General features: G+C 35.7%; 1 pseudogene; it reads left to right on the top strand.

Annotated features, from left to right (window-relative positions):
* Nucleotides 1–7,777: 7,777 nt before the first annotated feature.
* The window catches only part of LOC107559394 (semaphorin-3ab-like), a 33,410-nt pseudogene continuing 14,920 nt past the window's right edge, over nucleotides 7,778–26,267 (top strand).

Below are 26,267 nucleotides of genomic sequence, written 5' to 3'. Positions count from 1 at the left end.
GTACTGTGAGGTCCCTGTTTCACCATGTGCCTGATGGCACTTAAGGGAAGGGCGGGCCGACCTCTGCACGGTGGGAAAGCGAGCGCATTGCGCAGAGTAATTTATTCATGGCTTTGTGGTTTTTCACGTTATTTTGCCATCCATTTTTTATTGAGAGAGAGACACTGACTCACATGGCGTGGTGTTCTTGTCCATTAATACTGCATGCCGGTCTCAGCCAGGATTCTACCAGGAAATGTTTATAGAGTAAATAATTGCTCCTGGTTAGGGCACGTTGTCAACACCCAGAAGGCGACGGTCTGTGTTTGGATCATGATGGGACATTCAGAAATTAGGCCACTCCCCTCTGCCCCACTTTCTGCCATCTCTCTCTTATAACTACTGCTGTGTACATGTCCTGCTTTTTTAAATGACTGCATAGTCTGTGAGAGTAGATCAGTTTTACTTGAATTTAAATTTAAACATATTGAGTATCAAAACGTACCATAATATAACCATGGTTTAGAGATTGTACCTTGGTACACTCACAACAATTGCAGATATGTATCAGATGGAGTTCTTGTACTTTACTATAGTACTGAAAATGGTATGGAATGTACATTGTATTTAGTATTTAGATCACTTAAAAACATGCCATGGTACTTACAATGGTATCATGGAAGTGTCATATAAATAGCATGGTAAATAAAATGTCATCCAATGCCATCGCTGTACTGTACCATGGTACTGCCAAAGTACTTTTTAAGGGATTATACTGTATAATAATACCATGTTTTTTTTATGAATATGTCCAGATATATTCCTTACAAGTAATGGTGTGGAATTAACTGGGTACAGTGACAATTTCAATGGTAATTCTTAGAAATGTACCATGGCATTGAAATTCTTGTCCAAAATCATGATAGTACCATGATACTTTTTGTAAAATCACATTTAACAAAGTTTTTGTACTGTAAGTTATATTTACATTTACATTTAGTCATTTAGCAGATGCTTTTATCAATAAAGATGGAACAGATGTGACATTTAACATCGTAACGTGTCCAAAATACCATAATTATACCATGGTACTTTTTGTAAGTGATATCAGGTTTACAATAGTACCAGGTCCAAAATACCATATTAATAGCATGATACTTTTTTGTAAGTGATCTGATATTTACCATAGTACTATGTCCAAAAAAACATAGTAGCACCATGGTACTTTTTGTAAGTGATATCGCAGTTACTGTAGTACCGTGGTATTTTTGTAAGTGATCTGACATTTACCATAGTACCATGTCCAAAAAACATAGTAGCACCATGGCAATTTTTTGTGGCATCACATTTACCATAGTACAATGGTACTTTTTTGTAAGTGATATCATATCCTTGTCCAAAATACCATAGTGGTACCATAGTACTTTTTGTAAGTGCTATCACAATTACCATAAAACCCCATGAGGTTAATTTACTTTCCTCAACCACTGCTTGATTTTCATTGACAGCTGGATTCCCTCAGTCTAATAAAACAGTGTTTGTGGAAAGTCATTGTGTCATCTTAAATTATCATAACAAGTAAACCATAATTCCTCACTTCTTCTTTCATCACGACTCACACTGCCTCCCTAAGCATCTTCTCACACCTGTCACACGGTCCCACAGTCCCGGGACAGACTCTGCGTGGGCTTTTGGACAAATGGCTGAGCTAAACAGCCTCATTTATGGGATTACTTTCCCAGAGCGTTTGAACAGATGAGGACTCGAACGCTCCACCCAAGCGGGCAGTAGTGGGTGGAGGTCGAGAGGAGGCCAGGAAGCGTGGATGGAGCCTGAAAGGGTTTAAAGAGGGTGATGGGGTCTGGATGAGGTGTGGGCATCAGAGTGGGTGTGGGTGTGGGCATGTTTTTATGTCTGTTTTGCTGTATGTTCTGTGTGGGCTGATGGGAGGGTTTGTATTGTATTAATAAGTGCTGAGTGGGATCTTCATGTTTCCTGTGGTTTCACCGTTAATAGATCCTTAAAAGTGCAAGAAGAATATTTTTACTTTAACTCTATGACTAAAATCACCTTGTGAGATGTTTCTTGAAATGTTAGTTAGTAAAAATGTTAAAAATGTTAGTAAAATCTTTAAGAAATGCTAATGGAATTTCTAGCATAATTTGGAGCCTGTCCAAAGAGGATCATACACAAATCCACTAAAAATCAAATAAGATCCTGCTGGATAAACTGAAAATGCCATTTTCAGTTTATTTTTTTCAGTTTATCCAGTTGGATCCAGCAGATTTCTGTTTGACCTCTTCATTATTGGTCCCAAATGGTTATAGTACTTTTATTAGCATTCCTTATAATCTTTTGATACATGTTCAATGCAAATGTGTTTAATAAATATAATTAATTTTCGGTTAAATATAATATAATATAATATAATATAATATAATATAATATATACTTACTTGATAATTTAAAATTTTCTATTTGAATATATTTCAAAATGTCATTTTTTCCTGTGATGGCAAAACTGAATTTTCAGCATCATTACTCCAGTCTCTTCAGTGTCACATGATTATTCAGAAATCATTCTAATATGCTGATTTGGTGATCAAAAAAGCATTTATTATTATTATCAATGCTGAAAAGAGTTTTGCTGCTTATTTTTTTGTAAACTGCTATGTTTTTTTTTGGGGGGGGGGGGGAGTTATTTGACGAATAGAAGGTTTAAAAGAACATAATTTATTTGAAATAAAAAATCGTTTGTAGCAATGTACCTGTGAAAGTCTTTAACATTACTTGCTTTAAAAAAAAAAGAATCAATAAAAAATAAATGGCTTTATGAATTAGTTCTTAGTCCATTATGTGGACCTTGAAAAGCTCCACATGTGGATTGGGAGGGTATGCAGAATCAGGCTGGGTTACTTCACAAAGACGATAAGCAATAGCCAAACGATCTTCCAGATGAAGGGTTTTGTTCTAGCCTGAATATACACACTCTCAGGAGCTTCAGTTTTCATATCACTGAGTGTGTTTGAAAGAGAATTAGTTCTGGATCTTCCACGCTTCTCCAAAGGGGTTTATTTATTTCTGCCTGTAGCACAGATTCTTGAGCAATAACACAAACTTTCCTATTTGGCCTATGTTGTGTCAATATGTGAGCCTATGCAGTTTAAATGTCTAGTAATATAAAAAAATTCAAATTGGAAAGTTGGTGTCTAATGTAAAATCAGGTTTGAGAACCAGTGAGATGAACTCAGATGGGATGAAAAACATATATATAATTTATGTTTTGACACAAAACTCATACTCTGACACTTTAGAAACTTACAAATGTTGCTCTTTTACACTGGAGCAGTGTTTTTGGGATGCAAGAGGAGGACATGTTCAATGAAAGTCTCTTGTTTGTCTTGAATTACTTGCATACATGTTTGCTTTCCGCAGACGTTCATTCTTCCCATCTGATATTAAAATTATGTACCTCAGGCCCTTGGTCATCTGATTCCAATGTGAGATTGGTTAGAAAAGACTGGAACTCTGTATGACACCACGCTGGCCTTGTGTGAGTGAGTGGCATTGAATTTAGTTGTGTAATAGCTGGACCCTGGAGTCATGCAGGAGTATGCTTCAGCAGATTCCTTTTTTTTTAAAGCAGGGCTGTCAGTGAGACTCATGGGATAGATGATTGAAGCAGAGAGAAAAGAATAGAATGCATGTAGTACTTTCTGCCAGGCCCACATGGATTCTGGCAGATTTCTGTAGAATTGGAACGCTGGACGTTCTACACATAATCCAATCCTTGCATGTTTGTCTGGTAAATATTTCAGCTAATTTGATGTACTTTTCCACTATTTCTTAGACATTTTACAATAGTTTAGGCCTATTCATTGAGTTCAGTAGTAGAATCTGATGTGTTTATTTAGGTGTGAAGTTCAATTGCTTGAGTTTGTTTTTCTCGCTGGAAGCAGACATCAATTAGATGGGAAATCAGTGGGGAGCTCACTGTAGTAGGAGGCAACTTTAATGAAAATTGACCACCTCTTGTACTAACTTGGCAGACTGGCGCTCGGGCTCTGCATGCTGGCCTCATTATTTACCCATTAACAGACTCTCTGTCCAAACCTTTATATAGCAGGCAAACACTTGCTACTTTATCATGACTCCACATCAGCTTGAATAAAGAGAGTTCAGTCTCCTCAGCCTAATCTTACAGCTGGCATTTCTCATTATGAAAAATGAATGCTTAAATTCACACAGTAAGCAAAAATTGTGTTGTCTATAAGCAAAACGTTAGGACTACCTCCGGCCAAGATTCTAAAAACCATTTTGTTAATGTCTAGAAAATTCAAGTTTTTCTTCATTTATTAGTGATTCCAGCACTACAACCAGTCAAAGTTTAAAATAAGATTTTTTTAAATGAAATGTTTATAGAGCACTAAATCAGCACTTTAGAATGAGTCCTGAAGGATCATGTGACACTGAAGACTGGCTGCTAAAAATTCAGCTTTGAATAAATTACATTTTAAAATATAGTAGTCAACATTTGAAGTGGATCAAAAAAGTTCATCAAAGTTGTCCTATAAAACCTAAATCCAAAATGCGTTCTTGTCTTAGGACAACTTTGATTAACTTTTTTGATCCACTTCGAATGTTGACTACTATATTTTAAAATGTAATTTATTTTTGATTTAGGTTTTATAGGACAACTTTGATGAAAGGTTTTGATCCACTTCAAATGGTGACTAGTGTATATTACATATTTAAATTGTAATAATATTTCACAATATTGCTGTTTTTATTGTATTTTTGATCAAATAAATGCATTTGTTTTATTTTTTTAGCCTTGTACTCCTGTATTATATAATTTACTGAGAAAGTAATTATATCATATCATGTGAGATATTCCCAGTATTCTCTGTCTCTTTTTTCCCCCTCTCATATTGCATCTGTTGCTGAGATCTTTGGACAGTCCTGTCAGTCGCAAGCTCGTTTGTCAAAACGAATTAAATCCCAATTACTGAAGTATTCATGCTCTGTGTGGTTTGTGCCAAACAGAAATATGAAGAAAAGGGGGTCCAATGCTGTTTCATGCATGTTGAGTTTTTTACAGTGTTAAAGAGTTGGATTCTCATGCTAAACATGGCCACAGTTTCAAAAAACAATTTGGACTTATAACAGAATATTTTTGTGTCAAATACACACTTCTGGGTTTCTTACAAGTTTCTGAAAGTTTTTTATTTTTTTGCAGAAAAAAGGAACATATAAATAATAACAATTGAAAATATAAACAAATAAGAGAGAAAATAATACATTAAAAAAAGGCATACACTATTTGAGGGGACAGAGATTTTTAGTGGTGTCCGAAACCATAGTGGACGTTCTCGAGTACACTCATTCAATCCCACAATGCAAAGCAATAACGAGTGTATGACCGATGTACACTCAACGGCTAGAGAATCCCCATAATGCACTGTGAGAGTCGCACGTCTCGCCAGAAGATTGTGCCCGCAGCTGAATCATCCATCCATTCATTTTACAACTCGCGCTCGTCCACGGCATACAAGCGTAATACAACACAGGTACAAATTCAGTGTAAATTGATTATTAAATTATTTAACCAGAGTCTATACATAATTTCCATGACAGAGTTCAAGATAAATCCTTTAATCTTACTACTGGAGCTGCCAGTTTTAAATGATTATTAAATGTCAGCACAAACTATGCAAAAACGGCAGTCCTTCCGGTGTACTCGGTGTCCGAATTCACTCACTCATTTTCATTCACTCCTTCAAGTGAACAGAATAAGTGACCAAATGTAGGGATTAGTGAATTAGGGTATAGGGGGCAATTTCGGATACAGCCATAGCTCACATTCAATTTTAACGAATAAGGATATTACAAAGTACCAGGGGGATTGAAGAGTGTATCATAGTATTTTAAACATTTCACAGACTTTTTGTTTTTTTAACAGTCTTATTGAAGAAATATAAAAGTCAAAGTCAGAACAAAACAAATTTAACATAGGAGATGAATTAAGACAAGTTTCGGAAAGTCTTTTTCGATCATGGCTCTTTATGACGTCATGAAGTGTGGAATTCCTTATATGGGCATCCACTCTTCTACACAGGAAATAATGTGAATTTATATTTATATATATATTTTTATTTTTATATATTAATACTACCATTCAAATGTTTCTTATGCTCCCCAAGGCTGCATTTATTCAGTAAAAACAGCAATATTGTGAAATATTTGTAATAAAACTTAAAAAAACTGTTTTCTATTACATTTAAAAATGTACTTTATTCCTGTGATGCAAAGTTGAATCTACAGCATCATTACTCCAGTCTTCAGTGTCACATGATCCTTCAGAAATCATTCTAATATGCTAAATTGTGCTCAGCAAATATCACAAAACAGTTGTGCTGCTTAATATTTTTGAGCAAACCGTGATGCATTTTTTTTTTCAGGATTCTTTAAAGGGGTCATATGATGCTTTTTTAAAGATCATTATTTTGTGTATTTGGTGCAACAGAATATGTTGACATGCTTTAATGTTCAAAAAACACATTATTTTTCAAATACTCGGTCGTCCATAAAATGCATTGCTGTTCTGTTGTAAGTAATCTTAAAGATTCCTAAATGCATCTACTTTCAGAAGGCCAAATAAAGTGCTTTTGCTTTCGCCTAGAAACACACAGCGTCTCCCTGACATGGCTGCATCAACACTAACTGGGGTTACTGAAACCACGCCTTCTTTTTTTGCGTGCACATTTGGGCGGCATTATCCAAATATTTCCACATAGTGAGGTAGATATGTGGGGGCGTGTTAGAACCAGCCGTTTTAGGGGGGCGTGCCAGAGTCTTAACTTTGATAAAGAATATCTCTTTGGTTTTGAGACTTTAGTCTTTGCAACTTCAGGGATCTTATCTATGCACAATCAGCTTGTAACACTCCAAAGAGAAAGGAAAACTTGAAATCGCATCATATGACCCCTTTAATGAATAGAACAGCGTTTATTTGAAATAAATATTTAGCAACGTTATAAATGTCTTATTTACTGTCACTGTTGATCAATTTAATGCATCCTTTTTAAATAAAAGTATAATAAAAAAATGTGTTTGACATGATTGTGCCACATCAATTACGATTTATGAGCTCCATCAGATTATCAGTAAATAATGGTTTAAAATTCAGTCTGTTCTTCACACAAATAAAGCACACAAGTTTGATGCACCAGTTTTATGATAGGCTACTTTTGTATCTTGACAGTGTAAATAACTGATATGCGATTAAATGATGAACTATCCCTTTAACTTTATAAGTGTCCCGACCAGCCTTTCTTTAAACATGGCATATCATCCTTCCTGCCACACGCCTTCACCTCACACGGGGAGACGTGCTAAAAATAAACGTCTGGTGTGAGGGTGGAGTTTGACGAGTGTTTTCAGACTCCTGGGCGGCAGAGAACAGTGCGAGACACGGACAGGAAGGGACAACTTCCTAATGTCCCGAGTAGGACATAAAGTCTGGTCTTGCGTTAGATATAGAGCAAAATAAACATTGGGAAACCAGGACAGTGAGGTTAGGAAATATCTACCACACCACACATGCCCTCCAATGTCAGAATGATTCTTGTAGAGTGAGTGCAACTTTGACAGTGTGTGTGGGATGTGGAAGTAGGAAAAAAGTCTACCGTCCTAGAGGATCTTCTGCTGGAAGCACAGCCCTCCCCTTTCCTCTCTCTCTCGCTCTCTCTCTCACTCACAGTCTTTCTCAGCTGGCTCCGCTCTCTCTCAGTCTTGCGCTGTGGCCGTGTGTGCGTTGAGCTTTTGCAAAGAGAGAGAGAGAGAAGCACCTAGGGCTTCACCGAGCTTTAGTTGAGTCTAGTCTCAACTGTGTTACTATTTAAAATAGTCAGAGAGGAAGAGCGCACAACATCTAGGAGATAAACAACCACAGGAACACACTTTAAAGTGAGACAGTGAGTGGTGTGGACACTCGTGGTCCTCTCCTGAGGCTGTGACTGCTTCACCAGGAGAGATGTGATCATTGTGTGACTTATTTAACACACAGACACACCTGCTCCATCCTCAGGTGGCGTTCCGAAGGACTGGATTGCTGAACGAAACCGTGTTTTCCAGAGGCCAGTAGACTGCACACAGGCAGGGGTGAAAATGGACTACCTGTGGGGGATTGTACTGCTGCTGTGGACGCTCGGCATGCTGGAGAGAGGAACCGACGCTCAGAGGAGCAAGAACAATGTACCCCGACTCAAACTCTCGTATAAAGGTCAGTCACCTTCTGATTCTGCTGCTGATGGGGATTCTGGGAAAGGGGGAAATCAGACAATGATTGAGGAAGCTTAGAAAAGCAGATGTTAAAGTTTATTGATGCTTTCTTGTCTGGAGTTGGCATACGGGTCTGGTTGATTTCATTAATATGATTCACATGGTTTAATTATGCATGGTTGGTCATTTTGAAAGATGTTTCTGAAAGCGAAGCTGGGCTTCATATTCATAGTCATGGATACTTATGGATATTTGCGTTCATTATTCATAACTAAAATATTAGAGAGGTGCTGTTGAAAGTGAAATTGTGTTTGGCTAGTGATGAGAGGTGAAATTATAGATCAAAATTTTGATTTTGTGCTAGTAGTGCAAGCACACTGAAAAAAGTTGGTGTAGGATTTAACAGTTTTCACTGAGAAATTGCAAGTAAATTACACAAATAACTACAAAACGAACACACTGAATTGAATGTGAAATTTTGAAGTAGAAAGCAGAAATATATTTTTTTGTAAAAAATATTCCAGTAATCTTTTTTTCTGTTAAGAGTCAATCTTAGATTTGATCAACAATACCTTTTTCTCTCTTTTTACTTGTTCTTAATTTTTTTACATTTAACCTTAAAAATTGGACTTGCACAATTATTTAAGGTACTATTTCTACCTTATTTGACCCGAAATATTACTTTTGTTTGGATAACCTGTTATGGTTGAGTCAGTAATATAAAAAAATTACATTTGACTGAAAAAAATAAATATATATTATTTTAGCTGTTACCACTTAAAGGACTGAAGCATTTTATACAGTTTAGAGGTTTACAGTATTACGTTTGAAGGAAGCATTTAGGTTTAATTCTACAAGATACAATATTATGGATCACACAATATTGGGTAATTAGTTCAGTTTCCTGCACAGATTAAATCAGGCATGTGTTGTTAAGTTTGTGCGTTCACAGAGCCTGTGGGCTGAATGCGTTTGTCTGGATGCACAGGTGGGAATGTTTAAACCGCTGGCATTCATTTTTTCCCTGAAACACCTACACGTACAGCTCAAACGCCAAAAATACCAACTAAACTCTGTTTTTAATTTACATCCTGTACATTTTGAGTCTAACTTAATAATATCAGTCAATCATAAATGATCTATCACGGTGGTTTTGCTTCAGTATGCAACAAAGCACGATAACTGTTTTAAATTCATAAACAATTTTCACCTTGCATAGATTTATTCATGTCTTTTTTTTATTTTTTATATGAGAACATGTCATTCAGACTGTCTATGTTGGCATCTGCTAATTTGATTAGCGTCTGCCAAGTTATACCAAAGTTGCACCATAAATAGGAAATGTGGAAAAGACAAATTTATTTTACTGTAATAACTAATAACATGATGTTAGATTTTATTATTGCTATACGAGCATTGTTTGTCCCTATCAGAACAGACTTGCCCATTTTTGGGTCACAACCCACTGCTTGAGAACCACTGATCTATTATATTCTTCTCTGCATGTACTTTCCTCCACTTTTGTTGCTCAGCTAGAGTAAATTGTTTATAAGATTCCCAGTGATTTGAGGGAGTGTGTTATGATAATTGCAGACAGTATAACGCAAGGTGGCTGTTTTTAACGGTGCAGTTTTGTTAAAGCATTACAACTCTTCACATCCGACTGGCGTTCGTGATGAAGTGAACTGTCAGGAGTGAATTCACAGTATGAGTGTTTAAATGCAAGAGCTCGTTCCTCCCTCCCTCTGTAATTAGAAAGAGACACAGAGAGAGGTTTAACAGTCAGGGCAGATGGCTATATAAAAGTGAGCCATTTCTCTCTCTGCCAGCTTTCTAATTGCACTGACAGCTCCTCATTAGCTGGCTGGTGGAAGCTGAGCTCTATATGAACCGCGGTGTGTGACTGTCAGGCGACAGACGTGCTCGATCCAGCATGCACGCATGCACAAACACTCGGGGGGCTCCTTAAGAACCAAGAGCTCTCATCTGCCCCAACACACACACACACACACACACACACACACACACGTACGTACCTCTGGAGCTGTTTACCGTATCAAACACTGACACCTACAGGCATACACACATTGTTTGTGTGGAAAACAATGAAGAAAGAGACAAAGAGAGATGGAGAGGGAATATGTGTTTGTGTTTTGCACCTAGAGAGTGTGTGTGTATGTGTTTGCAGTGTACTCTAGGCTGATCTAAGCAAACACGGCTTGGTGAAATGCCAAGACTGATTCTGATATCCACCAGCACCAGAGCAAACTCACACACCTGTGAACATTCATCACCACAGTCTGGCTGATTCATCCTTTGCTGAATTCTCGTCAATTAAAATGCATGTGGCTGTATGTAATTTATTTATTTAAAAAAACCTCTATATTCCTTTGGTCGGACAAACAGATTGTTGCAACCAAAATCAAACCATTTGTTTAGCCAATTTTTGTGAGAATCCTAGAATTGTTTGCTTCATTGTAGGTTGGATTAAAGAAAGAAAGTGTTTTAATAAAAAAAAAATAAATAAATAAAAAAACAATTAAAAAATCATTTTTAAGTTATACTGTATTTAAGAAATATACCTTAATATAACATTAATAGTTATAAAACAGGTTTGACTAATATTGTGTTTTCGTGTGTTAATATTTATTGCAGAATATTTTTAATGCACAAAAGAACACTGTACAAAGTAAATGTCTTGTTGTTAACTTGTATTCATTTATTCGCTTATTATTTTCTTTTATTTTTACCAGTTGATTTAAATGTTACCACATGAAACACATGTTTAGATTATCCTGACAACATGACCCAGACAAGTTGAGCCATTTACAAGAAGACAAAATTTTCTAGAGGTCCTCCCATAGACGTAATGATTTTCATACTATGATAATGATATTTTCTATACTCTTAACCTTCACAGAAACCTGCTCACATTATCATACTTGAATCAAAACATGATTTGGCTTAATTATGAACCTTTTAAATATTGAGGACCACTTTAAATGTCTTCACAAGTTGTTTTTATTGTGTTTTACTAAGTGTGAATATATTCCAAAATGTGGTCCTCACATGTACAACCAAACCTGTACACATTCACATACATGCTGTATTTCCATAGAATGGAGGTGTGTGTGTGTGTGTGTGTGTGTGTGTGGAGAGGAAGCCGTTGTTTTTATTGTGTTTTACTAAGTGTGAATATATTCCAAAATGTGGTCCTCACATGTACAACCAAACCTGTACACATTCACATACCAGCTGTATTTCCATAGAATGGAGGTGTGTGTGTGTGTGTGTGTGTGTGTGTGGAGAGGAAGCCACCCGTGAGGAAGTCCTGACTGAGCACTGGTGTTCCTCACAGGGATGGTATCAGTGTCCCCTCTGAGCTGAAAGTTCCCGGGGCAAGTTAACAATAACACCTTTACATAACTGTCAACTGGTGTGGAAAGACATAAAGAACAGGATAATGGCTGTGGCTGCATGTTGTCTCAAATAAGTGGCAAAGAAACAAGAGATTGCCTACTTTAGTACTGTATGCATGTGTGTGTGTGGATTTGTGTGGTGGAATAATGTTTTTGGTGTAAAGCTATCCCATTCCGAAGTGAATGTTTTAAGACGGCTATAATCTCATGAAGGAATGAGAGAAATTTTATTTCACTTTAATTAAGCTTTTAAATCCACAAACACGCCAAGAATCTGGTGTTGGATTGCATTTGCAGCATGTGAACTCTCCGTATCCTCTTCAGAAATAAAGCCGCAGCATTAGAGCGCACACACCTAAAACAATACTCTGCCAAATTCCTGTGAAATGGAAAATATGTATGCCATAATAAAGGTTCTCCCCTTGGAAAGCAAAAAGACATGAGGGAAATTGGATTTGATTTGATTTCAGGTATTTGATTGCCTTAAAATCGTCTTTGGACCCTGTGGAAAGAGTTCAAACAATCAGGTAAGCTAATAATCAGGGCCCGTATTCACAAAACGTTTAATCTTACCACTAAGAGTTCTCCTAAATAGCAGTAATAGCAGTTTTTAGCTAAGCGTTTGCTGCTGAGACAAACTTTTATTAAGGAATAGAGAGAAGTCTTAAGCTAAGAGTAAGGGGGCGGGGTTGACCTCGTTGCTAAGGATGATGTCAGCATGCGCATTAACTATGCACACAGTGATTGGCTGATAGTCTCTGTCAAAGATTTATTCATGAAAATATTGTAGAGCACAATATTATGTTGCCATATTCAAATAATGGTTTAAAAATAAAAAATGTTAATTGCCGCATTCAAATAAAGATTTTAAAATGCAGGATAAGTGTCACTAATTAAACAAGTATATGTTCAGCTTTTTGTCAGCCTCTTACATGTATGCTTCTCAAACACAGTTCGCGGATATGCATATAAACAGCCTTTTAATTAACAGAGTAGAATAATCATGGCTGATAGTAATACATGCAAATGTAAAAAAGCAAAGGTCATACCTTTTTAAAAGGTCATTATCATCAAATGTTTCTAAAATGTTTACGTTCAGAGGCAGATTGCTGGCAACAGCCATTTTAGGAATAGTTTGTGACTTGGTCTTAGTGACTTAGGAGTCCTCTTCACTACTACTAACCTTTCACAGATTTAGGAGCTAGTTTTAGCGCTAGTTTTAACGCTTTGTAAAATACTCTTAGAGCAAAAATTCACACCTTAACTGTCACATTACATTAGAAGTGATATTGACAGAGAAATCTAGACAGAAAAATGCATTTAAAAAAAATCAATGGAGTTTGGATGGCACCCGGTGGCTGTTTGTGGTATAACACCCTAAATAAAATCTCACAGGAACCTACATTTTTTTCATATCAACTTCAAATTTGGAACATAACTTATTTAGACATAAGGCTTTAATTTGATATCAATTTTAGAGTGAAATTTTAAAATGTATATTTATTATATATAAAATAAAATTAATACAGTGCATTTTATTTACAGTAAATGTAAACTTCTATAACTTTTTGATATCATGGCTGATAGTAATACATGCAAATGTAAAAAAGCAAAGGTCATACCTTTTTAAAAGGTCATTATCATCAAATGTTTCTAAAATGTTTACGTTCAGAGGCAGATTGCTGGCAACAGCCATTTTAGGAATAGTTTGTGACTTGGTCTTAGTGACTTAGGAGTCCTCTTCACTACTACTAACCTTTCACAGATTTAGGAGCTAGTTTTAGCGCTAGTTTTAACGCTTTGTAAAATACTCTTAGAGCAAAAATTCACACCTTAACTGTCACATTACATTAGAAGTGATATTGACAGAGAAATCTAGACAGAAAAATGCATTTAAAAAAATCAATGGAGTTTGGATGGCACCCGGTGGCTGTTTGTGGTATAACACCCTAAATAAAATCTCACAGGAACCTACATTTTTTTCATATCAACTTCAAATTTGGAACATAACTTATTTAGACATAAGGCTTTAATTTGATATCAATTTTAGAGTGAAATTTTAAAATGTATATTTATTATATATAAAATAAAATTAATACAGTGCATTTTATTTACAGTAAATGTAAACTTCTATAACTTTTTGATACTTACATTTTCTTTTTTAATTCCTGGTCTGTATTCCAAAGTGTTCATAAATTACAACAATTTAAGTTTGGCTAGTGCACTTTCATGCCTATTTAAAAAAATGGGGGGGTGACAGTTAAGGGGTTAAGGAGTCCTACATTTAGGATTGACACGCCCATTACTTTTAAGATTTTCTCCTGTATCGGCAAGTTATGAGCTACTTTTAGCCTTAAGATGTTTTGTGAATACGGGCACAGAACTTCAGATTTGATTACAGTAGACAGACATGCATGCTGTGATGAATGGAAAAAGGTGAGCGTGGATAGTGTTCATGTTTCGTCTGCCCACACGCACGCACACGCACTCACACACACACACACACACACACACAGGTTTACATTTGTGAAAAGTGGGGACATCCCATAGGCGTGTATAACACCCTAACTAAAATCTCACAGGAACCTACATTTTTTTCATATCAACTTCAAATTTGGAACATAACTTATTTAGACATAAGGCTTTAATTTGATATCAATTTTAGAGTGAAATTTTAAAATGTATATTTATTATATATAAAATAAAATTAATACAGTGCATTTTATTTACAGTAAATGTAAACTTCTATAACTTTTTGATACTTACATTTTCTTTTTTAATTCCTGGTCTGTATTCCAAAGTGTTCATAAATTACAACAATTTAAGTTTGGCTAGTGCACTTTCATGCCTATTTAAAAAAATGGGGGGGTGACAGTTAAGGGGTTAAGGAGTCCTACATTTAGGATTGACACGCCCATTACTTTTAAGATTTTCTCCTGTATCGGCAAGTTATGAGCTACTTTTAGCCTTAAGATGTTTTGTGAATACGGGCACAGAACTTCAGATTTGATTACAGTAGACAGACATGCATGCTGTGATGAATGGAAAAAGGTGAGCGTGGATAGTGTTCATGTTTCGTCTGCCCACACGCACGCACACGCACTCACACACACACACACACACACACACAGGTATACATTTGTGAAAAGTGGGGACATCCCATAGGCGTAATGGTTTTTATACTGTACAGACCGTATATTCTATTGCCCTTTACCAACCCTACCCCTAAACCTACCCCTCACAGGAGACTTTGTGCTATTTCAGATTTTCAATACACTCCATTCTGTGTGATTTATAAGCGTATTGAAAAGTGGGCACATGGGGTAATGTCCTGAAAAGTCACCTTCTCCTTGTAATACCTATGTCATACCTTTGTCATTATACAAATTTATGTCCTCATTTGTCACAAAAACACGTATACACACACACACACACACACACACACACACACACACACACACATGTGCCCTGCAGAGCAGAGAGTGCAGGCAGTATGTAGGGTAGGGAATTTTATTTTTATCCACCTCAGATGGGACTGTTCCTCTGCCTCCACCTGCCCTCCCCTCCTCGCTTGTATTCTCAATGTTTTTCCACAACAATATATGGAGGGAAAGAGACAGAAAGACGGTCTCAGTGGTTTGAAGAAGCTGAGACTAGCTCTTCTCTTTAAACCGGCGAAGTTCAGTTTAGCAGCATGTCTAAAGCCACTTCCTCCTGTGTGACTGCGTGCTGCTACTGTAGATTACCCACAATGCCTGGCAGGGACACCGTATGCTCTGGAATCTGACACAGAACGTGACACGTTTTTGTCCTGACTCAGCTAAACCATGATACACTACTGTTTCGGGTTTGAGGTTTTTAAAGAAGTGTCTTATGAAGTCGATTGTGCTCACCAAAGCTGCATTTATTTGATCTAAAATACAGTAAAAAAAACAGTAATATTGTAAAATGTTATTAAAATTTTAAAGAGCTGCTTTCTATTTTAATATCTTTTAAAATGTAATTTAATCCTGTGATGACAAAGCTGATTTTTCAGCATGATTACTCCAGTCTTCATTGTCATTCTATCATTCGAATATGCTGATTTGCTGCTCAAGAAACATTTTTAATTATTATCGATGTTGAAAACAGTTGTGCTGCTTAATATTTTAGTTTCATACATTTTTCAGGAGTTTTGATGAATAGAAAGTTGTCTTTGAAATATTTTGTAGTATAATACATGTCTTTACTGTCACTTTTAATAAATTTAATGCAACTTTAATAATTTAATAATAATTTAATAATTAATAATTTATGCATTTAGCAGACGTTTTTATCCAAATTTTAATTCTTATCGATGTTGAAAACAGTTGTGCTGCTTAATATTTTAGTTTCATACATTTTTCAGGAGTTTTGATGAATAGAAAGTTGTCTTTGAAATCTTTTGTAGTATAATACATGTCTTTACTGTCACTTTTAATAAATTTAATGCAACTTTAATAATTTAATAATAATTTAATAATTAATAATTTATGCATTTAGCAGACGCTTTTATCCAAAGCGACTTACAGTGCATTCAGGCTATACATTTTTTACCAGTATGTAAAAAGAGACTTTAGACTCTAGATTGATAGTTATGCAACTCTAGATTGATAGTTAGATCGAATTTTAAACCCATTTGGTGTTCCTTGTCTTTGTCTTTGCAGCTCAAAGTTCAGTTCAGTTCTCATCCTTTATTCTGAGAACTTGCTCCTCAGGGTGTTCTCAGGTAGTCTTTAATAGATAAATAACTCTGGGCTATATGATAATTACAGCTCATGCACTATTGATTCACACAGCAACTGTCGCTAAAGTTGAATTCTAAGTGAAACCTGCCAAGAGCAGTCACTTTTTGAGTCTTTATATTGGAGTTATGTGGCTGTGTGTAATGGATATTACTGATTTAAAAAAGCACTTTTCACTGTTTTGCTAGGCAGTTAGATCATAAATCTCATATTCACATTTTACACAAGATCAGGCTTTATTGCTCCAGGTTGAAAACTTAATGTTCTCAGAAGGTATTTTATTACAAAACCCAATTAAATGCACTTCTCACACCTCAATCTGATCACACACTCAAAGACATGCACAATGAGCAGAATGATGTACTAATTGCATGATGATGTTCTATCTGTGGTATCTGATTTATGAGTTTGGAATGCCCTGGCAACCATCTGGATCATAACAGAGACGTTAAAACATCTAAACATTACCTCATGCTTTGTTTTCACCTATTTACCAGAGAAAAACTTGATGGCTGATTTGTTTCGATTATGACACAATTACAACAAAGTCACAATGTTTTAGTACATTCACACATTTGTACATACTGTACACATACTATTTGTTCAAATGCAATGCTTGTCAAAATTCGACCGGAATCAAGTGCAGTTAATTTCCTCTCTAAAGTGAATGTTTGTGATTGTTGATGGAGTCATTTTGCAGTTTAAGAGAGTGTTTGACTGCTGTATATGTGTGCATATTTTAATTAGACCTCTTCTCAGCACAAGTGCATCACGCAAGCAGCAGACCCTTGACAATCCGATGAGACGCCTGTGTCAGTTGATGTTACCCACACATGCATTATTATATTGACTTAATTTTTTGCAAGTTTACAGTATTTGCAAAAATGTCTAAATGTGCATTTCACTTATTTTGTTTACAGTTTTGCTTATTTGCCAAGGCTTTCAGCTGTGAATAATAGTGCTCTCTTTTACAAATTTGACCATGTTTAAACCAATTCCACCATTTCTTTCCCCATAGTGAGCACAGAGATAGTGAAAAACTGTCTGATTTTGTGTGAGGTCCTGACTGAAATTAAAGGATTATAGCTTTCTGAACAGTTTTTATTTGAACAGACACAGTTTTGTCTTCGTGTGGAGCCTGTGTGTTCGTGAGCGGTCACATTGAAGTGATGGCGAGATGAATTCCATGGTGTTTCGAGTGTGTCTGAGTGTATAAAAGGCATTCTGAGTGTTTTTTAGTCATGGTGCCAAATGGAAACACCACAGCCACTCCAAACCCAAGTGAGAGATTCACTCTCGTTCTCTCTTACTCCTCTTCTCTAACTGACCTCTTTTAAGTCATCTCAACCTAAGTCTTAACCTTTCTTCATTCTGGTCTTTTATTCTCCTCTGTGCACTCCACAGGGTTTGTCTTTCCTTTCTCACAATTTCCTCTTTCACTCTTTCTTCTCACCTGTTCTTCGTCTTTTTCCCCTCAGGCCCTTTGAAAACCAGTTCTGACATACAAATACATTATAAGTGTGTGAGTGTGTAGTTATGAAGACTTACATGATGCAAAATTGCTTTAAGTATTATGTAAGTGCTAAGTATTCCTTAATTCATTCTTTCATCCACTTGTTTATATATGTGTGTGTAAAATGCTTTTTTATTAATTCATTGTTTAATTAGCTATTTTTAGTAGGTAAGCAACAGGCTAAAAACATTTTTAGATCCTAAAAGTAATGTGGATGATTCTAACACAGTGGTGTGTTTCATCTGCTTCCCTTTTTGCCTTAACCTAATACAACCTAACACACACACACACACACACACTCATAGGTTACAATAATTGTCCAAACACTTCCATATTTCTCAGCTGCTATTAATGTCGCTCTGGGGAGCAATTGTGACGGCAGGGAAAATCTTACTTCCCTTAAGAACAAATGCTGTAATTACAGCTTGCTGGTCCTGTCGCACATTTTCTGTTTTCTTTAACGTGGCTTTACACCACACACCAACTAACAGAACAAACTTAAGAGTTATATATAATGACGGACAGAGACCCACAGTTAGGTATGCGTGTTGACTGCTACATGCTGCCACTGACAAAACTTTCGATTTTATTTGTCTTAGTGACTTACACAGAAACTTTTACACTTTTACCCACCCTCATACGTGTTCCAGACCTGTATGACTTACTTTCTTGCGTAGAATATCAGTTAAGAGATGTAAACTCTCTGAAAAAAAGGTACCAGAGCTGTGAATGGGACTGTACCTTTTCAACAGGCACTAATTTGAGCCATCCAGGTACCAATATGCACTTTTAAACTACTAATATGCCCTCTTTAGGAGTAAATAAGGTACAAAGGTGTACCTTTTGAAGGGTTCTGCCCAAGTGACAGCTTTTGTACCTTTTTTTCTGAGAGTATATTAAAGATGTAAGGCATCCTGTTCAAAGTGTTTTTTTTAATACAGCGAATGCATGATAAGTCCTCCAAAAAGGACTTGATAGCCAAAAAATAAATGTTCCATACAACTCATGCACTTTATTCTCAGTCGTCTGAAGCAACATGATAGGTTTGTTTGAGGAACAAACCAAAATTGTCAGTCATTATTCACTGAAAATCCACTGTAGCCCTCAGATATCATCTCTGCATGCACATTTTCAAAATTTGAATGTCAAGATAACTTAAATTCCAGTGTGTTCCTCACAAAAAGCTACTGCACGTCTTCTGAAGACTTCCTACTTTTACTGTGCTTTCTTGTGGCTTTTCAGTCACTGTTGAGTGAATCTGAGCGCGAGTAAGTGAAGACAGAAATGTCATTTTTGGTTAGGCTATTCCTATAACAAACAAATAAAGTAAGAAATCTCTAGCAAATATTTTGAAGCTACCTGAAGCTAATTTATGTAGATTACTCTCGTTTACTCTTGTTGGCTTGGTTTCATTCAGCTTTTTGCTGTGTAGAGAATAAACTACATAAGGAACAAAAGCAAAATCCACAAGCAAATATCTATGTGTATCCATGAGCACCGCCAGCTTTCCCAGCTGTCTTTTAGCCAAACCACAGTCACACGTCTCACACACACTAGAGCAGAGCTGCCGTCCCTGCTGAGCTGTTCGCTGTCAGAGCCAAGGTCCGTCTATCTGTCTCACTCTCAACCATATAACTCTAAAAAATGAAGATGAGGTCAGAAAGCATCACGTTTTACGTATTGTGGACCATATTTGAAAGCTCAGCATATGGGTGTTAATGTTTCTATCAGCTTTTGAAGTTTGAAGGAGACCCAATAAATCCAATGTTCACTTTTTCCCACAGAAATGTTGGAATCCAACAACCTGCTCACTTTCAACGGATTGGCCAACAGCTCTGCCTATCACTCCTTTTTATTGGACGAGGAGAGAGGTCGGCTCTTTGTGGGGGCCAAAGACCATGTGCTGTCCTTCAACTTGGTGGACATCAATCTGGACATGCAACTGGTAAGAAGAGGGTGTTAGAACAGCTATTAAAACAATCAGGATTACATTAACCAATTTGGATGGTCAGCATTGCACATGGGCAGTGTTGCCAGACTGGGCAGTTTTGAATTTGATTGTATGGGTAAAATTGGCTTGGGCGGGTGGACAACATTTGGTTTGGTTTGGCGGTTTTCAAACACAAACATTGTATAGGCTAATTGGTTAACAAACAGTCCAAAGTGTGCATGTACTGCATCCAATCAGTCATCACGACGTTACTAAACACACACGCACACTGCAAAGATGACTGGTGCTGATGTTGATGTCGCGGCCAATCACTTTTAGCCAATCACTAGGGATCAGCAGACAGACGTGATGATTCATGAGTGATGGGTTTTTTGCGCGATGACTAATCTGATTTTGAGTGTATAACTGTATAAGTGATCATAATTCCTAAATGTGACCCTGGACCACAAAACCAGTCTTAAGTGTCAATTTTTCGAAATTTATATTTATATATCATTTGAAAGCTGAATAAATGAGCTTTCCATTGATGTATGGTTAAGTTGTTAGGATAAGACAATATTTGACCGAGATACAACTATTTGAAAATCTGAGGGTGGAAAAAATCTAAATATTGAGAAAATCACCTTTAAAGTTGTCCAAATGAAGTTCTTAGCAATGCATATTACTAATCAAAAATGAAGTTTTGATATATTTATGGTAGGAAATTTGCAAAATATCTTCATGGAACATGATCTTTACTTAATATCTTAATGATTTTTGTCATAAAAGAAAAATCGATAATTTTGACACATACAATGTATTTTTGGCTATTGCTACAAATATACCCCAGCGACTTAAGACTGGTTTTGTGGTCCAGGGTCACAAATATAAGTTACATGGTAAAGAGTGGGAGAGTGTTTTAACTGTCAAAATGTGAATTACACCTGTTGAGGGAGAGGTGACACAAAGGCTCTAATATCACTGCAACTCCGAAATCAGAGCACAGTTAAATTATTTAATCAAAATCTATTTATATCTATACGATCCTGTCTTTTATCTTCTAAACGGTCCAGATTGGTTTTGACCAGATTGGTTTTTAACATTCTGTAGCCTAATGTTCTACAATATGAACTTCACGAAAGACTTCCTCTAGTTCTGTGTGAAATTATAGAGCGACACGAAGGTAAGCGCATTATTGTTGTTGTTATTTATAACAATGAATTGTATGCATCAATGAATGGCACAGTTTTGACGGTCATGGTGTGTGCATAAACGAGTGTGAAATACCTAATTGCTTTGCTTTTTCCGATCACTTATATTAAGCACTTTTTTGCATTTAAATTCTAACTGTTGACATTGAAAATGATGCATGTGTTTTTTCGAGGGCATCTGTTAATTTCTTGATTGTCATTTTGACAGTGTCTGCTTGCATATTTGAATCATATTTGGTAATTCTCTTTAATGTATTTGCCCCGATTTGATCTATGGGAAATTTATCTAACGTTATATTTATATTATTTTGTCGTCATTATTTTGTTTTAAGGAGTTAAAAATGGCTCTTATCAACCTTGATTGACATATTCTATCATATTATTTTGACAGTTAAAGTTTTGGTGTTTTTTTGTTGGAGTGGGCAGGTTTTTGTGAGCTTTTGGGCTGTAAATCGTCCATCCAATCTGGCAACACTGCACATGGGACATCATTCAAATGAAATTGATGTAGAGTTGCTAGTTGTAGGATAAGTTGTCTGAATGACTAGTCGAACACTTGGTTGTAGGGAATGCATGCATAATTAGTTTAGTTTAGGTTAGATCTATCAGACACTAAACAAACAGAGACGGATAACCAGAATATTTCTAACAGAATCTGATGAAGTCTGACAGTAATTGTCTTGAAAAGGATGTTTTGGTTGCTGTCAGGATTGTGATTTTGTGATTTCTCAGAAGTCACAGTTAGCATGTTAAAACTGTCAGCACGCTAAATCCTTTCATGGATGTTGTGTCTCAAAAGTCATCCGCTTTAAACACCACGGCTAACAAATTAAAGCAAAAATACTTAAAATATCCTGTGCTTAAAATCCTTTACAATTCCAATTTGGTGTTCCCTGTCAAAAATGGCTAGCCTTTAAAATCTTTCATTATGCTATATTATAACCAAATCTCAGATTCAATCTTTTTGTCAACTTGTTTTCTTTCAGTTAGCACAGGTTTCGTATTTCTTTTTGGAACTGATAATAGTAGGATTGATCTGAGCTTATGCACCTCAGTTTTTGAGTGAAAAATGCATTCATTGTGGATAATTTTGGCAATATTTACCCCAATACTGAGGTGTACACTCTCAGATCAATGAGACCTACAATCAATCTGTTTAAAAAAGAAATACAAAACCTGTCATAATCGACAGAAACAAGTTAAGACTGAATCCAATATTTGGTAATATAGCACAATGAGAAATTGATAAGCATTATACATGCTTTATATACATAAAAGATACATATAAAATAGCTGTTCTTGCTACTTAAACATACATGGTCTATCTCTCTTTCTCTCGCTCTATCTCTCTTATTCTCTTGTTCTCTCTCTCTAAGTCTTATACACACAAACATGAACACATCAGCACACAGGGGGATCTGTTTCCAGTGAAAAGAGTATGAATATTTCAGGGCAAAGCTGTCATACTGATCACATAGAGTCTGGCTGAGAGCTATCCATTCACCTGGATAAATAATGAACAAAATAAACGTACAGACAAACGGCGCCAGGGCAAAAACACAGCCCACTTTAGTCTACTTTATAAAAATAACCTTCACAGAACAAAGGTAATATAAATGTTACCGTATGAGGAAGCACAGGATATATATATATATATATATATATATATATATATATATATATATATATAATTTATCCTGAAGAATTTACTTTAGTCAGCTATCTTTGTTACATAAGAAGCTGTTCAGACAGAACATGTTCTCTCTCTATATATATACCTGACCTGAATGAGGTTTATAGAGATGTTTCCATTGGTCATTTTGTCCCATTATAAAACAAAAAAGGGGGTCAACTAATTCAGTTATTGTCAGGAATAGTGACATATACTATAACACTTTTATAATGGAGGTCTAATGAGGGCAACATGTACCACTACCAAAGAAAACAGTCTTCCTCCATGCCAACTTCCAAGAGTGAATATTCAGTTCTTCCCATTAATACAATTCCATTACTATTTCCACCAAAGACCTCTTGCACGATTTTGTACTCAAGCTAATGCTTTAGCTAATATTGACGTATACAGATTTGTGTTAAAGAATGGAATATATGTTGGAGCTTCGGGTCAGGCATATTTTTAGGAAGTCAGTGGTTATAAAAAATGTCATTATGCATATTTACCATTTTGGAGTGAAGTTTTGTTTTACAAAGTATACAAGTACATATGGTTTAACAAGCTAGAAATTAGGATAAACAAATGTTCTGACCATTTTGGGTCAGTAAGTTATTTATTTATTTATTAAATTAATAATTTTATTTAGCAAGGGTGCATACATCAGTCAAACATGACAGTAAGATATTTATAATATTACAAATGTATAATGTTACAATATATTCTACTTCAAATAAATGCTGTTTTTTTTTACTTTCTCTTCATCAAAGAGTCCTTTTTTATTACTAAACATGTTGTAATAAATTGTGAAATTAATTATATAATATATGATATAATAATATTACAGTTTATTACTTTTTGTGGACTGCTAAATTTGATCTAAAATGGTTATCAATGGCATCAGTGACCTTAATGTGATGTGTGTGTATTGCATGCTGGGAGCTTCAAATTGTAATATTGTCCTGATAAACTTGTTTCTATGGTATATTTTAGGGTGAATTACTGCTACTGTTTTGTAGTTTTAACCGATATTAAGAGGAAAAATATGTAATATTTATTTACTTGCTCAAAACAAGTAGGTTGCTAGTGGGTCTCTAAAGGTCAAGAAGCTTCCAACAAAAGATTTCCCAGTATTCTTTCTCCTTTAACTTTCTCTCTCTCTCTCTCTCTCTCTCTGACCGGTAGATATCCTGGCCTCTCACCTTCTCGGCGGGATGAATGCAAGTGGGCTGGGAAGGATGTCCAGGTAAGTGCTTCTCTTTCACTTTGTATTTTTTTTCAATCCTCTCTCTTCTGTCCTCTCCACAACCCTGAGATCTGTCGGATAGACCTCAATGATGCAGTGAACTGCTTGTTTGTCTGCACTGTTCCACTTCTCTCTGCTTCATCTCTCATATGTCTCACTTTGTAGTACATATACAGTATGCATGATATAACTCATAATTAGATCAGCAAAATGAAACTACATAAATTATTACACAAAAATCTGTAACTGTGAAGAGAACGATGATCAGATATTGGTAATATACTTTGATAATAATAAGAAATGTTATTTGAGCAGCACAATAAAATTAATTCATGAAGGATCATGCGACTTTGAAGACTGGCGTAATGATGCAGAAAATTCAGCTTTGCATCACAAGAATAAATTACATTTTTTAATTCTTTAAAATAGAAAACTGTTCTTTTAAATTGTAATAATATTTCACAATATTTTACTTTATTTGGTCAAAAGAGACAGATTGACTGAGGCTTGTTCTGCTCAAAGAGAGCTTGACTCAAGCTTGTTTGAAGTAAGTGGGACTACGTCAATTTAGGGCCCTTTTGAGGGCCAATGAAGGTAGAAAACGGCTGGTCCTGTTGAAGCATCTCAGCCGCAATTTGTAAGAAACAAAAAGAGAGTGAGATCAATGCTTATGAACCAGAAGTCTTCACAAAAACAACTATTTATGTTGGTGGTGGTGCTGCATGTTAGGTCACATTAGACAAGTGTTTAAATAGAAGTGTTTGAATTCATCTGTGGATTTTGCAATAAATAACTAACATAAAATGTGCGTTTATTTTAAAAACAATATGTATTTTATTGTATTTTTAACATTTTATTTTAGTTTAATTAATTTTATTTCATTCACAGTTGTAATTTCTAAGTGTTTTAAATGCATTTGTACACTTAAAAATAATTAAAATTAGCATGAAATATTGACATTTAAAACAATTAATTAAAATGAATTAAAATTTATTTATTTTATTTTATTTTAATTTTTATTATTATTATTATTATTATTTATTTATTTATTTTTTTTTTATTTTTTATTTTATTTAATTTTATTTCAGATAAGGCTTGGTCAAAACCAATAGCATGGACAAAGCAACTTTTAGAATTTTTTTAAATACTGTTTTCCTATTGGTTACTGTGCAATTTCACTATCAAGCAATGTGAATAGAAGTAACAAACCACTATTAAGAAGGTGAAGCAGCAATACATTGAGTGGAGAACTTAAACTTTAATTAAAACCATGCATTTTTGTCTTGATGAAGGTGTGTGCAGAAACATGTCAGTTTAAATTAAGTCTGAGTTATCCAATTAACAAATGTTTGCTGGTTGCTGGGAGAAATCACCATACAAATTAGTTACATATAATTATCATGGGATATTAAGTTGGGATAGGAGGTTGGAGAAATACAGCTAAACTAAAGTATCAGTCAGTCAATATTGATGGTGTAGAAAAGCCAAATCGTTGAGTCACATATTATATGTTGTCATAGTTTTTTGTAAACCTTTTCCACATCAGATGAGTCACTTCAGTATGTTCCAGATGAGACTTGCTCAGACACGTGGCTTTAACACAACTGAGGAGCTTCTGATCATCACACGCATGCACATTTCCATAGGCAAAATCCCTGCTCAGATGCTACAGTGGAGCTGACAAATAACACACACACACACGCACACGCACACGCACACACACGCACACAAACACACTAACCCTGAGAGTACAGGCCACTGGGGAGCTATGGACGCCGATAACAGGATTTCCCTGTTAATGCACTAAACACCCTGCTGAAAAACAGCTCCAGCTGTTGTAATATTTTCCTTTTAATGAAGCGCTTTGTGGGAGCATGTTGGTCAGCTGTGCCGCTGTGTGTGGAATTCTGCTGTAGGAGTTTAATGAACACAGAAATGACATAAACGGAGGAATGACGCAATATTAAAGAACATGAAATGATTGAGTCAGTCCACAGATTACAGCATGACAATCTGATGACATCAAAACACATCATTATGCAACCTAAACCTATGAGTGAACCCCTATAATATCAAAGGTGATAATATGAAGGTAATTATTAGTGAATGTATGAAGTCAGTTCCCACACAGGTGTCCTAATCACAGGTTTAGGTCACCACAATTACTGTGTTTCAGTAAGTATTGGAAATCAGAAAGTAAGCAAATACTTCATCTGTCTTCACTACTGTTCAAAAGTTTAGCATCAATTAAAAA

This window comes from Sinocyclocheilus grahami, unplaced genomic scaffold (genome assembly GCF_001515645.1).
Source record: "Sinocyclocheilus grahami isolate Dianchi unplaced genomic scaffold, SAMN03320097.WGS_v1.1 scaffold22.1, whole genome shotgun sequence".
Lineage (NCBI taxonomy): Eukaryota > Metazoa > Chordata > Actinopteri > Cypriniformes > Cyprinidae > Sinocyclocheilus > Sinocyclocheilus grahami.
The sequence above is the reverse complement of the archived record's forward strand: the minus strand, read 5'-3'. Positions and strand labels throughout refer to the sequence as shown.